Source organism: Patella vulgata, chromosome 6 (genome assembly GCF_932274485.2).
Source record: "Patella vulgata chromosome 6, xgPatVulg1.2, whole genome shotgun sequence".
NCBI classification, from domain to species: Eukaryota; Metazoa; Mollusca; class Gastropoda; family Patellidae; genus Patella; species Patella vulgata.
Window position 1 is genome coordinate 30574067 of NC_065884.2, and position 13129 is coordinate 30587195.

The following is a 13129-nucleotide window of genomic DNA, read 5'->3' on the forward strand; positions in this document are numbered from 1 at the left end:
ACCACCACATACTACCTCATTATTTATGAAACTATCACAGTTGTTAAATTATACAATAAAAAGGGAGTTAATTAGTGGAATAAACTGGAAGGGTCTATTTATAATATCAGTACCCGGTCGCGCAAGCGAGAGAGAGAGAGAAATGGGGTTTAACGTCCACTCGACACAAACTAGGTCATTTCGGGACTAACATATGGTTTGATTTTATTTCAATAATTCGCTTGTGGGTAGGGGTCTTTAGCAGTGGGAGGAAACCGGAGGACCCGGAGAAAACCCACGAGATTGGATAGGCGACTCAATGACAGGCTTTATGATACAGCACGCGCGTGCTAACCATTCGGCCATCCAACCCCCGTCGCGCAAGCGTCTGAAAGACTAGTCAAATAATACCAAATATCTACCAATTCTAACCCAATACTACGTAATACAATCACATTACCTTATTATTATCCAAAACTGATAGAATTCTTCAATTACTTCAATATCAATGAGTTAATTCCTGTAAAAAGTGTAAACATTTGAACTATCTATTTCTAATGATAAATGGAACGACTAAACATTGAATAATTAATTTATTTTCCACAAACAAATATATTGTACCTTTATCTCATATTTTGGTAATATTGGTCCATAATTATTTTACAGAAATGGATTGATTTTTGATAGCATGGGTTAATATTATTTGTAAGTGTTTGGTGATCACGGGAGATAATTGGAATAGCGAGACATTGATAATCACATTTGTCGTACGTTTTAACGAATTAACTCTATTTTTTAAAAAATAAATTGAAGTATTATGTAAGTTTTACAATAATTAGGTAGTATGTGGAAGTATTTGGTAGTGTTTAATTAATATTGAGTGGTACTGGGTAGTATTTGGTAAATCGTCCTGCCCTTTGCAGCTGGCCTCCAGATTCATTTTCATGATTTGTTATTGTGTGTCTTGACCCCGGTTTTGTTTCTGTGTTGTACGCTCCGCCTGCACTTCCTATTACGTACCGTATTATGTACGCATTATATTAACATACATTAATTTAAGATTTATTATCTTGGATGTTTTTTAGCATGTAAAGCAAAGATAAAGTTGAATTTTACCGATGCCAACCAGCTTCAAAATAATACAGGAATGGGTATGATGGCGAATAATGTTACTGTTCATTTCGGTGCTGCTCAATTTACTGGAGATAGTTATTTACGATACGATATAATGATGAATAATAGCAACAACATGCTATCAGAGACAAAACACAGATTATCAATTTCATTTAGATACAGGGAAACCTTACCTGTAGATCGAATGCGGGTAATCTTCAGCACGGGTGACTGCGGAAAAGGTGGAAGAATGTATATCACCCATGATGCAACAGCAATATACTTCAAAGTTGAATCCAAATATGGTGCCTATACTAATATAACTATTGCAACAAGTGTAAGTCTTTTGATTTTGTGCTTTTTTAATTCATAAGTTGCTCAATTCTTTTTCAGACTCACCACCAATAGTTGGAAGGTTCATACTGTCTGATAGTTTTTGATCAAATTGTATTCTAATTTTTAAATAGAAAATCAGTTTAAATACATACACACACAACTATTTGGTTACAAAAACATCCAGTTTAAAAGGTATGAGAATGAGCGTTAGGTTTTTAGGGGGGTTGAGATGGCCTAGTGGTTTAAAGTGTCGCGCTTCGACCTCTAGCTGGCCGGTCACCTCTGGCTTGCAGGTTTGGTTTCTATCCCTGGTGTGAGCGTATGTGGCTTGGCCTTCTCAATCTAGTGGGTTTACTCCAGGGTACCCTAGTTTCCTCCCACATGAAAGACCCCTGCGCGTGCGCTAAGATTGTAAAAATGAAAATAAGACAACTTGTCTGCGATATCACCTTCGGTGGAAGCGGACGTTAAAACACTAAGGACAATAACAACAACAAGCGTTAGGTTTGGAGTATTGAAAAGACTGGGTTATTGAAAATAGGGACGAGCGAACAGATTAGGATGCCCTTGAATGTTTCACCACAGAGAAATATCCTTGTCATTTGCTTGGAACATTTCGTTCTTTGTAATACGCATTATGTTTGTAGGAGTTCCCGCCTTATGCCTGGAAGGATGTGATGTTTGTGTATGATGGTGAAATGGTGGAAACTCACGTCAGAGCTGGAAATCTACTACAGGTATCTAAATTACCAGGTACGTAACTATATAATATTATATGTATACACAATTTAAAAGAGAGGTCCCAGATTTCGCCGGGTTTCCGAACGTTCAGATGTGGAGATAACGTATACTTATAGAGTATTAAGGCTATGTAGGGGATACATAAATCATTTACATCGCTTACGTACAAATTGGGTGACTTGATACACGCGAATATTCGATACCGTTTGTAAATTTCGCCAAGGTAATTAACGCAGCTATGACCTGTAATATGCTTTTACTTTCACGAAAACAACAAAATATTAAAATATAGTAGGTAGTCGTCCGTGTGTAGACGCACGAGTTACAGACACGTAATGTAGATATGATATGATCGTCGAGGTTCGACTTCCAGCTCCCAAATCTTGGACTTCACGTTAAATGACTTATTGACTTGGGCGGGGGTGGGGGTGGGTGGGGGTGGGGGTGAATTGGCGGGAAATGAGTTCGCGTTGATTTAAATGATGATTTAAAAATAATAATAATAATAATGACTTTCTGACATCCTGCCCTTCATAGAAAATATATTACAAAAGATATAGACTGATGCATTAAATAACACACCAATTTACAATAGAGAAAATAATATACAAGTCACTTAAAAGATTAATTGAAGTATATATGCGAGTTGATAAAACAGAAAGTTTGAATAAATAGATATATCATGTATCAACAAATGTACAATATGTACATGCTTATAATATGGAGATATACAGAATACATGTATAAATACATGTAATAAGAAATATAGGGGGGTATGTGTGTGTAATGATTGACAACGGTAAAAATGCGATTTTACATCTTTGAGAGATGCTTGCACTCAATCAGAATGTGCTTAACTGTCAACGGAACATGACAGTGTTAATAATAATAATTACTTTATGTCAAAAGGGTTGAAAATAAGGCCAATGGCTTTTCATACATTTTGCCCTTTAAACAATGGGAACATATGTACATTAATAGATAGAAAAGATAGAAATTTATACATTAAAATAAAATATATATTATAAATATAATATATATATATAAACAAAAAAAAGAAACAACCACAAAAAAAAAACCAACAAAAAAAAAACAAGAAACAAAACAAGTTGAACATGTATTTACAGATGTACATTTTTGGCACATAAAAGGTGCAACATGACTCTAAAGAAGATTGGCTGTGACAAGTTCATAATTAATACATGCAACAATGTATGAATATAAGGTTAATCAAATCGGGTGAAAGACAGTATAATTAATTTTCATTTAGATATTTAATATGTTGGGCGCGGAAGGCATTACCGGATTTCAAATGTTTGAGAAAACATGGCAATGTATTCCATATGCGTGATCCACATAATTTAATACTACTTTTGACTACACTAAGATTTGGTCTTAGTACAATCAGTCGTTTATTAATGTTAGAGTAAGTAGTGGAATTATATAACAGCGTTTTAGCAAGGTAGTTTGGGCATTGCTGGTTTATAATTTTGTGCAAGAGCATGTATTTATTTAATAGTTGGCGGTTTTCCACATTCAAAACATTGATATTGTTATTATTGGCTGCATCAGAATTTTCGGTAGTGTGTCGAGACATCAAGAATAAGTTTAAGAGCTGAATATTACTAGTGTTAAAGGAAGTCTGAAAAATGTTTACCACAGCTGTCCCATATAGGTGAACAGTAATCAAAATAGGGTTTGATATTTGATTTGTAAAACATAGACTGAAATTTAATAGGTAAAAGTTGTTTTAATTTGTGTTCACATTCTAGTTGAGGCTCTCGCTTTAATATAAAAATGTGGGTTAAAAATGTATGACCTATACTAATCTCAAATGGTTTTTATCACATCAGGCTAATACTATATTGGCGTCAAGTTGAAGTTTCTGTTCTAACTCTTTGACAGTAGAACCAGAGGTTTAGATGGTTGTGTCATCCGCAAAGAGGTCAGTTTTAGCGGATAGGTATAAAAGGTAAATTATTTATAAAGATATTAAACAATATGGGTCCTAATATTGATCCTTGGGATACACAGTGATAATAGGTTTATTCTCAGATAATATGCCATTAACAGATGTGCACTGACTTCTGTTTTTTTAAGTATGATTCTAGAAAGAGAATCTCCACAAAGGAGATTGTTGTTTTAACATAATCATACATGTTTTCAGTATAGGTGTTAAGGCTGTTTGACAAGAGCTAGATGAACGGAAACCTGATTGATTACTATATAAACGTAGATATTTATTTAAATAATTGTTAAGATGTTTTTGAACATGTCTTTCAAGAATTTTTGATATATTTGGAAGACTTAATATCGGCCTATAATTATTGGGGTCATCGTTGGTACCCCTTGTTTAAATAAAGAAGGGTACGTGTTATAATTTATTGACAAGTTAAAAATGTGCGTGAAACTAGCAAAAGGTTGAATAGCGCCTAAGCGGAGAAAAGGTGGATTTATTGAATCAAGACCGACTGCCTTGGAAACATCTAACTTTTGTAGGGAATTAACCACATCAGTTATTTTCATAAACATAATTTTGAAAGATACGCCATCGGGTACTTTAGAGTTTCCATAGGTTTTTAAATCATTATCGTCAAGCCTTATATTACTAGGGGTATCATCTGTATGGGCATTGAGTATTTTATCGGCTACGTTAAAATGAAATGAAATGCAATGGGGTTTAACGTCCTACTGTTCTGCTATGAGGGAAATTTTGCCCGGACAGCGGCACTACGGCCTACTCTTATATCGAATTCCAACTGCCAAGGGATATTTTGCGTGCATGCCAATGTGTACACGAGACCTCGGTATTTCGTCCCTGCATCACTTACAAGGGGGAACCACGCCGAAAAGATGGATCGAACACCCAACTTCCAGGCTAGCGAGCCAGCGTCTTACCAACTTAGCCACCGTGCACCCCGGCTACGTTAAAGAAGAAGTCATTAACTATATTGCTGTCCAGTGGTACGTGGGGACTGATGTTACTTTTGTTAGCTGCTGAGTTTAATGCATTCCATATTTGTTTAGAATTTTTGTTATCTCCGACCAGATCCTGGAGGTACTTTGATTTAGATTGAGGAATCATTGTTTTTAAAAGATTTCAACATTTTTTATATTCGGTATCGTTTTTCTTACTACTTTTATGGAAATCACGCTGTCGCATTAAATTCAAAATTTCACTAGTGAGCCATCGAGGTTTGATAGCACTCTTGACACGTCTAGTTCTGATAGGAGCATGGTGATCAATTATTGGAGTTACTAATTCATACCAAATTTGAAGAGCATCTGTTGGGTTATTTATCAGATAAATATTTTCAAAGTTAATTAAGCGTAAGTCATGCATGTAATTATCTTTAACGAAATTTCGAAAAGATCTGTATGCAACATATATATGTTTTGTTTTGGAGATATTTACTCCTCTTTTGGACCAAGTAAATCAAGTTGGAAAGTGGTCTGATAAAGAATAACATAGCACTTTAGTTTCAATAATATGGTTTGGGGCAGATACAATGTCATGATCAATTAATGTAGAATTTGAATTTGTAACACAGGTTGGAGAAGAAATGATATGCGTTAAATTGTAAAAATTGAGTGAATCCGTCCAATAAGAATTGTTGTTGCCTAACAGATCGATATTTATGTTACCAAAAATGATAAGTTCACTCCTTGATTCCACACAGAATCAATCTTTAATTTAAATTCATCATGCCATTTAACATTAGATGCCGGATTTCTGTATAAACAACATATTAAAATAGGTGATGTCTTTTGCATAGTAATTTCAATCCAAATGACTTCAAGAGTATCGCGTTCCAAATCAGTTCTCCATTTACAATTAATAGATTCTCTTACATATAACAGAGTGTCAGAAGAATTAAATGTACTATCATCTCTTCTAAATGGCGAATGAAAACCAGGAAAAATAATAGAACCATCATTTACAGAATCTGATAAATGTGTTTCTGTGAAACCAAAAATATCAAATTCTTCAAGAAGTAATTTGATTTCCACTGTTTTGTTTATAAAATGACGGACATTTAAATGTCCTATGTGAAGACCTTTCTTGATACTTTACTCCTAAAATCATATTTTGGTTTGAAGTTGTAAGTTGATCTAGTATCTTTCGGTGAAAATCTCATATGTGGTGGAAGTTGAAAATGCGGGTATGAGAACGATAATAAATTGTTCCTTGTATCAGCTCTTGGTTTGTAATCGTAAGGTGATCGAGTATGTCCAAAAAGATTAAGTTGAAATACAGATTTGACTATAGAAGCTAACACCTATAGTATTGAATATACCTCGATTCCATTGAATACTTAAACGTTTCTTGATTGATTTAGTTTTTAGACTATTTTTTATACATTTCACCGATGTGGTTACTTGTATAGTTGAATTTTACTACAATATGCTTACATTCGTATTTCTTGTAACATATAGATAGCAGATCATGACTCATGCAGGCATTACACTACGTTTTCTTTGGGTCGTATTCCTGATCTGATTGTTTTCAAATTTGAGTGAAGTCACTACAGGCCCGGGACTGTACAGTGCAGTGGACGCTTACGGCTAGCCCCCGGATCCATTCACTCTTTTTGAATTGTTTGTTCATTTGTGGTTTCTGAGTATTATGTCTTGTCCATGTTTTTATGTTTGTGTAAATTCATGTAGTGTAGGCCATCGAAAGTATAAAAAAACGAAAGGAAATATACATTTATATTTTAATCAGATTGCTTTTTGTTCAGTAACAATTTCGTCATTCCAAATATTTAATTATAATGGTACTTTTCGAGAGATCTGGAAATGTACATAAAAAACACAGACATGTTTAGATATTAGTTTATTCTAGTCTTCATCAGAATATTCAAAATCAAAGTTCTTAATATGAGCGGGATAAATATCTTCTTGATGGCTAATCAACAGCTTGCATATGGCCTTTGGGAATGCTTCAGATACCCATTCACATTGTAAATCTTCATTCAAGCCTTGTATCGCAGGGTCATCTTGTTCGATAATTGATTTTGCAGCCTTTCTCCATATTGTTGCAACTTAATTGTTGCGTTTAATGTGCAGCAAAAGACTACTCGGGCAAGATGGTAATAAAGAAGAGAGAGAGAGAAATGGGGTTTAACGTCCACTCGACACAAACTAGGTCATTTCGGGACAAACATATGGTTTAATTTTATTTCAATAATTCGCTTGCGCGTAGGGGTCTTTAGCAGAGGGAAGAAACCGGAGGACCCCGAGAAAACCCACGAGGTTGGACAGGCGACCCTACTCCTTGTCAAGTACAACCGGGGAATCGAAACCACGCCAGTTGACTCAAGTAAGAAGGGTTTGTTATTTTTCATCACAATTAAAATTCCTCCAGAAAATCTTTCTTCTAGTGTCATCTGCTGATGTAAGTCGCCTTTCTCAGTCGATGGTACAAACATTTTTTTTCTAAACGAGCAATTACGTCATCAGAAACATCATTTGTCTGTCCCAGCCCTTTGTTAGAAAGTTGATAAAAGAAAGACAGATAGTCATTACCACTGAAAGCATGTAGGCCGCGATATTCTCGACACTTTTCAATACTAATCTTGATTGGATCAAAAATATATCATGATTAGTATTGAAGAAAGTGTCGAGAATATCCTAGACCTGACAACAAACCACGAGGACACCAAAATAGGTTGCCTACTCCACGCATTGCAAATTAATGGAGGCGCTGAAACAAATTGTATTTTGCGTTCTTGCTCGGGCGAAATAGACATCCCAATCATTCTGCTCGCAAACAGTGATCCAAATATACATTTGGATCGATACTGAAATTGACAAAGGTAGAAAATATCGCGGAAGGCAATTTACATCAGTAGATGACGCTAGAAGAAAGATTTTATTTTCTCGGTGAAAAAATAACAGACCTTTCTTTATTACCAACTTGCCGTAGTGGTCTTTTGCTGCATGGCTGGAATACAGATTTACAATGGCAATGGGTATGAAGCATATCCAAAGGATATATACGAGTTGTTGGTCAGCAAACCAAGAAGATATTTATCCCGCTCCTATCATGAACTTTGATTTTGAATCTTCTGATGAAGACTAAGAATAAACTTATATCTAAACATGTCTCTGATTTACTGTGGGGTTTTTTTTGTGTACATCTTCAGATCAATTGAAAAGTACCATTGTCATTTAATATCTTGAATGAGTGAACGAAAAAGCTAACGAGAAATCACTTTTAAGGGCAATTTTGAACCAAATAATTTCTGTACAAAATAGAAACTCGTGTTGCCTCCACTCTCACCCCCAACGGGCACCCACCCCACACAAAGGGAATCTTACAAACATATTTAGAGATGTGCCAAGCTCTAAGAAAATCATCATTTAAATCGACATGAACTCATTCAATTACTTTATTGAATTGTCAGATATCCTCTTACAGTCCCATATAACAACTTTTGGTCTTCGAATGAATTATTAGTGAGCAGAAATTCGGCCGTATATCTGTTATCACTCGTCACTTCAGTCAGTTATATAGAGGGACAACTCGTGTTTTCATTTGGCGTTCGTCACTTCCGATTCATGACACCTGTATTACACATCTATCGTAGCAATGTCCAGTGTTAAAATTATATTTGGAACGTGTTTAACCAGTTCTATCACATATGTGATAATGACTGACACCAATATTTTCCTTTAATTCCGTTTTTTGTAGTCTTGATACTTCTAATTTAGGACGTTTTTCACCGCAAAGAATATTACTTAAATCGGACTGTTGATTGCCACTTGTTCTCTTGTAAGCACGAATAGTACTCGAGCGATGTCCAGTCTTTTCAGCTATCAGCCTACTCCAGCTGCATATTTGTCAATCATCATGAAATGAAATGTGGTTTAACGTTTTACTTTTCTGTTCATTCAAGCCTTATGAAAACATAAGGGACATTTTGTCGAACAGCTGTGCTACAGCCTAATCTTATTTCAAATTCCAACTAACAAGCGTTGTTTTAAGTGTACGCCAAAGTGTACATGGGATCTAGATTTTTGTCCCAGTCGAACGAGATTAAATTTAAACTATGTGTTAAGAATCAAACGTTCTTGGATGAGTTCGACTTTGATACGCATCAAACCTTACAGACTAGAGCTATAGCCCCTGTTTTCTTTACGCAAAATGTGAAATGTGTATGGATTTTGTAGGTCCTCTGGAGGGCCTACGATTGTTGTCCCATTCTAGGGAAACTTAACAAATATGTTAAGGATCAAAAGATCTTGAATGAGAGGATGATCCCTATTAATTTTACCTCTTCCCCATACATTTCTTGCAAATGTGGGTGTATCTTGCATGACAACCGCTTGTTTCAACTGATCATAACTGATAGCATTGGATTATTTGATGGATAAGGGACAAAGGGAAACAGTGTGAGAATAATATTTATCGCAGAGCTACAGATAGTTGTGTAGGACTAGAATAAAGCCTTCAAATAGCCTTCAGCTAGGAATTAACCAGTTGTATTCTATATTGTATTATTATAACTAATAATGTTTTCACTTGGAAAATGAACAATGTTTAATATTATTAGTTCAGGTTTTTTTCAGAAAACATTAACTACTAGTTATATTTTATTTTTCTGTGATTAACAGCACCGATGACGAAGATATTAGAGTGTGGTTTTGGTGTAGGTATTGGTGGTCTTATACCAGGTTATAGAGGAGAGTTAGATGATGTAAGTAATATTTACTATTATTTAGAGTATATACTTTCAAAGCATCAATGGAAATTATAATTGGACCGTGAAAAGTGAAGTAATAAACTACATCGATTTATTCATCCTGTTTCATTAATATTAAATATCCATGTCATATTTTAAATACCCTTCAACTCCAAATTTACCTAATCCCTGGCATTTAAAGATTGACTATTTCTAGGACTAAACAGACTTAAAATACTTTATTGATACACCCCTATTATAGAAAGAACTTTCAACTAACACTGTTATCTCCCATGTACATTATCCGCTTTTTAAATAATATTGTAAGTTAAAATTGTATCTTAACTTAAAACAGTGGCGTTTCACGAAACTATTTTAGGGACAATTTTAACTAAAATCAATTTTAACTTAGGACAGCCGTCACCCTCTCCTAACTTAAAATCATTACACTAACAAACATTAATAATTAGAGCTACGTTGTGAGATCTATTGCGACATATAGATATATTTGGAATAATGATAATATTGCCAATGGCCCGGGTAATATAATTTAAACATACTATCATTCACAAAAATAATTTTCATTCAAATTCTTTTCATTGCATGGGAAATATAGATGCAGCCTACCCGTTTATTTTATTGTAAGGCAATATAAGCAATTAGATGACGCCCAAATGAAAACCCCAAGAAAAAAAACCCCTCAAAACCCCAGTAAACAAAACTCTTTGTTACTATTTTATATATTACCATAAGATTCAAGTATAAATTATACTATTTTCAAATAATTAGTACACTAGACACAAACTAGGTCATTTCGGGACTAACACATGGTTCAATTTTATTTGAGAAAATCCAAGAAGTTGGACGGGCGACCCTATTCCCTGTCACGTACAACCGGGGAATCGAAACCCCGTCAGTCCTATAATACTAGATACGCCATATACAAAGTATTTATGGTTTTGGGGTTATGATGATTTATATAGGAGCCGGGGGATCACGTGGCTAAGTGGGTAAGACGCTGGCTCGCTAGTCTGGAGGTTGGGTGTTCGATCTCTGCATTGGCCGAGAAAGTTCATCCAGATTTTCCGGCGTGGTCCCCCCTTGTCAGTGATGCAGGACGGAGGGCCTGACAAGGACAGCTGTCTAGTCCTTCAGATGATACGAAAAACCGAGGCCCCGTGTATACATTGGAATGCACGTAAAAGATCCCTTGGCAGTTGGAATTCGATATAAGAGTAGGCGATATTTCCTACTCAGGCAAAATTTCCCTCATAGCACACTGTATGGCGTATGCCCGTCTTCATTCCATTTCTATATAGGAGCCAAGGACATTACCCAATAAGGAGTGTGGCACTTTGGCACTTTCATAGTATTATTGAAAGGGTCCATGGGACTGACTTTTCAAATCTAGGCATCGGAACATTGGTTATTTTGTGTATTAGTTTAAAAGTTGTTAAATACTTTTAAAATTCGACAATACTTTAGTCTAGATTAATCCTTTGAGTCAGAAATAACACATGTTTGTGACAATTCTCAATAGTTTCTGTTATCCAAAATACCATAAAACTACGAAATTAAAGCGATTTAGTTACGCAGTATTTCCATTGAAGCCTGCGAGTAAATCAAATGCCAAGGTCGCTTTCGTGACCTCCAAGTTCAAGGCCAACCAACTGATACATTTCAATACGAATAATACGCAATAAACTTATTTATTTCATTTCTCTACGACTGTCTGGCCATGTGCAGACATTGTTACAACGTATGTAACTCTCCTCATTGGTATTGTAGCGGTTCATTCAATCGGGCAACAGTTTTCAGTTCCGAAGCGTTTATGCTTACACCCTAAGTGCCCTCACCGGAATTGAACACTGCGCGAGCGCAAGCAATTTTAACTAAAATCTATTAAAATTGCATTTTAAGTTACAACCGATCTTCGTGAAACGCATAAAATTTAAAATTTCATTTTGATTTTAATTAAAATCTATTTTAGTGATTTTAGTTTAAGTTTTTGTGAAACAGGGCCCAGATCCAGAATCTACTTTCTTTTTTCCCTAAAGATTGTCACATCTAGATAGAGATACATAAATCAGGTGGGATTCACAGGAGCCTGTAACATGCAAAAATCTTTCAAAAATAACATTTAAAACTGTGACTAAATTTTATGTCTAAAGTCTATTACGTTGTGTCATTGTGTTTCTCACCTTCGTAGACAAACGTTTTCCAGCGTGCTATTTGCCGCTGAATTTGATAATCTTGTTTACGAACATGATTCTTGAAAATACTGTTTATTTCTTGTGTGTTTGCTTTCAGCTATCTGTGCATCTGTGTAATAATTAAAGTGAAACAGCTGAAACCAAGGATCAATATTTATGTAATTGATGTATGATAATTTATTGTAATGTGCGTATTGTTATATTTTAATAGCTTTCATTCATTTAAACTGAAATTGTATTTTGAGCCATCACAATATTATTTGTTTAGATATCTAAGTAGTTTTCAAATTTTCTTTGTCTCTAACAAAGTTTATAATGGTTTATGTTTCTCATACAACTGACTTAGAATGTTTATAAAGTTTTACAGCCATGACGGATATGTGCACCTTATTTAAATCCCCATGCAATCCGCCATTTATATTTAGCTATACGGTCTTGCCGTGTATGGAATGTGCATGTAAAGATGCATTGCGTAAGAGCTAATCTGCCTATTGAAGATCTTTCATATGGCGTCCAATGTTATATAAATCATTAATTAGACATTTATTCACATGCAAAGTCCATAATCTAATCTCTAGATCAACTGATGGTTGAGATTTTCAACGGACTGAAACACGATCGTCACAAAAATTTAAAATTGGATAATCGTAACTTCGGTAGCAATGACAATCAAGACTACACTATTCTTCAAACGGCCATAACTTCTCTTAGAATGAGGTCATTTAACTGACATTTCCAATATAATCCCTTTATCTATTTTTAACTATTATAGCGACAACTGTCGGCTCTTTATCGAAATTTTAAATTAAGCATGTTTTGTTGTAATAGTTATTCGAATCGGTTGAAATAAAGAATTATGTTAACTTGTCTTGATGCTTTATTGACATACTTCCGTCGCTCAAAACTAGAAAATTGGACGTTTATTTCGTTTCGGTTACTATAACTTCGTAACCGAAACGAAAATGAATAAGGGCGGTGAGCATGGAACTTGCTCACTGATCAGGTTCATGGTTTGAAGAATGACTTTGCAAGACACCAGCATTATAATTACCATTGTAA

The 13129-nt window shown here is 35.0% G+C and overlaps 1 long non-coding RNA gene across 1 annotated transcript; it reads left to right on the top strand.

Annotated features, from left to right (window-relative positions):
- The first annotated feature begins 1230 nt into the window (after positions 1-1230).
- Positions 1231-12215, top strand: LOC126825476 (uncharacterized). The gene is made up of 4 exons (XR_007682001.2): positions 1231-1429; positions 2076-2181; positions 9790-9872; positions 12168-12215. It is a non-coding gene; the product is annotated as an uncharacterized LOC126825476 (long non-coding RNA).
- Positions 12216-13129: the final 914 nt, after the last annotated feature.